Here is a 1,969-nt window from a genome sequence, read left to right as displayed (position 1 = left end):
AAGGGCGCGCTGAGCCACCACTGTTACCCACACTGACTACAGACATAACAGGGGTCTTAACTCGCTGTTTTTCACAAAAATTACCTCAGGTCAGTTTCAATAAAGTGCGGAAAGCCGCACGCCATTAAGGGGCGGGGCTTCTCACTGAGCGGATCCAGCAGCTCACCAGCGCCATTTTCACTCTGCAGATTGTACAAGCAGCATATACAGGGAAGCACAGCTCCTCCACATGGACTCCTCATCTCCTCAGCGGTACCAGGTGGTCTTAATGAGGGGGGGGGGGTGCTAGTATCACAACCCAGCTGTGTGGCTGGCTCTGACTTTTGTGTCTCACTAAGACTCTGTAAAGATAATCTGTGTTCCCATTGTGTGTGTGTGGGTGTCCCTTCACAACCATGTCCAGGGACTGCGTGTCATGCACAGCGGAGTGTCTTTCCTCCCCAGGCGACTCACTACCCTGTACTCAGGATAGTGTCCATTCTCAGGCTAGTGGGGCAGAACCCCAATGGTTAGCTTCCATTAAAGGGATGATATCTAATATTTCTACAAAATTATCCCATAATGAGAAAGAGATGCAAATTTTAAGACAGACTATGGATGACCTAATGAATAAAGATTCAGTCCCCATAACAGCATCTCATACCCCTACCATTTGCCCACAAAAGCGTACTCTGGCCCAACTCATGCAGAGTGATACTGATGACGATACATCAGATCCAGAGGAGGGTGAAGTAGATGCGAGTGGGGGGGATGCTGTCCTGTCACAGGGCATACATGCCATGATAGAAGCTGTCAGAAATGTCCTGCACATTCCTGATAAGATGACTGAGGCTGAGGAGGAATCTTATTTTAATATAAAAAAGAAATCCTCAGCTACCTTTCCGGCATCAAAGGAATTAAATACTTTGTTTGAACAAACTTGGGTTAATCCTGACAAAAAATTTCAGATTCCTAAAAGATTAATTACATCCTTTCCCTTTCCTCTGGATGATAGAAAGAAATGGGAAAACCCGCCGATGGTGGACGCATCAGTATCTAGGCTGTTGCGTGAGATAGTCTTACCTGTTCCTGGGGCAGCATCCTTAAAGGACACAGCTGACTGCAAGATTGACAACACTCTCAAATCACTGTACACTGCTGCTGGGGTATCCCAGAGGCCCACTATTGCTTGCACATGGATCACTAAAGCCATTGCACAGTGGTAAGGTAACTTAATTGATGGCTTGGGTACCTTACCCGGGGGGGGGGGGGAGTTTGTTTTACTCCTGCAGCATATTCAGGGCTTTGCTACCTTTATGGTCGAGACCTCAAAGGAAATTGTTTTGCTCAACCCACGCACCACTGCCATGGCAGTTTCAGCATGCAGGGGATTGTGGCTGCGCAAGTGGACGTTTGATGCAGATTCCAGGAAAGGAGTGGAAAATCTACCTTTCACAGGTGATGTCCTGTTTGGAGATGAACTGGATAAGTTGATATCTAAGGCTACGCTGGGTAAGTCTACCTTCCTTCCGCCGCACCCCCAGCTAGAAAAACCTACTCTGCTCTGACTCTGCAGTCCTTTCGAACAGTGAAATTCAAAGGCAGATTCAAGGGTTCTTCTACAGTCTTCAAAGGTAGTAAAGGTAAACCCAGAAAACCGTCTGTTGAAGGTTCTAAGGAACAGAACCCCGGAACTGCTTCCTCAAAGCCTTCAGCATGACAGTGGTCCACACTGCCTAAAAGACAGGCAGGTGGAAGCTCGGTTATATTATTTCAGTCACATTTGGGCAACATCTTGCCAGGATCCCTGGGTCATAGATCTTATCGCCCAGGGATACAGACTGGAGTTTCAGGAACTCTCACATCACAGATTCTTCAAATCAGGCTTACCAGCTTCTCCGGCAGCAAGTGTGACTTTGCAGGCAGCAATTCAAAAACTGGTTCAGATTCAGGTCATTGTCCCAGTTCCACTTCAACTACAAAACATGGG

The sequence above is a fragment of the Pseudophryne corroboree genome, chromosome 8 (genome assembly GCF_028390025.1).
Source record: "Pseudophryne corroboree isolate aPseCor3 chromosome 8, aPseCor3.hap2, whole genome shotgun sequence".
NCBI classification, from domain to species: Eukaryota; Metazoa; Chordata; class Amphibia; order Anura; family Myobatrachidae; genus Pseudophryne; species Pseudophryne corroboree.
This window is presented reverse-complemented; position numbering follows the sequence as displayed.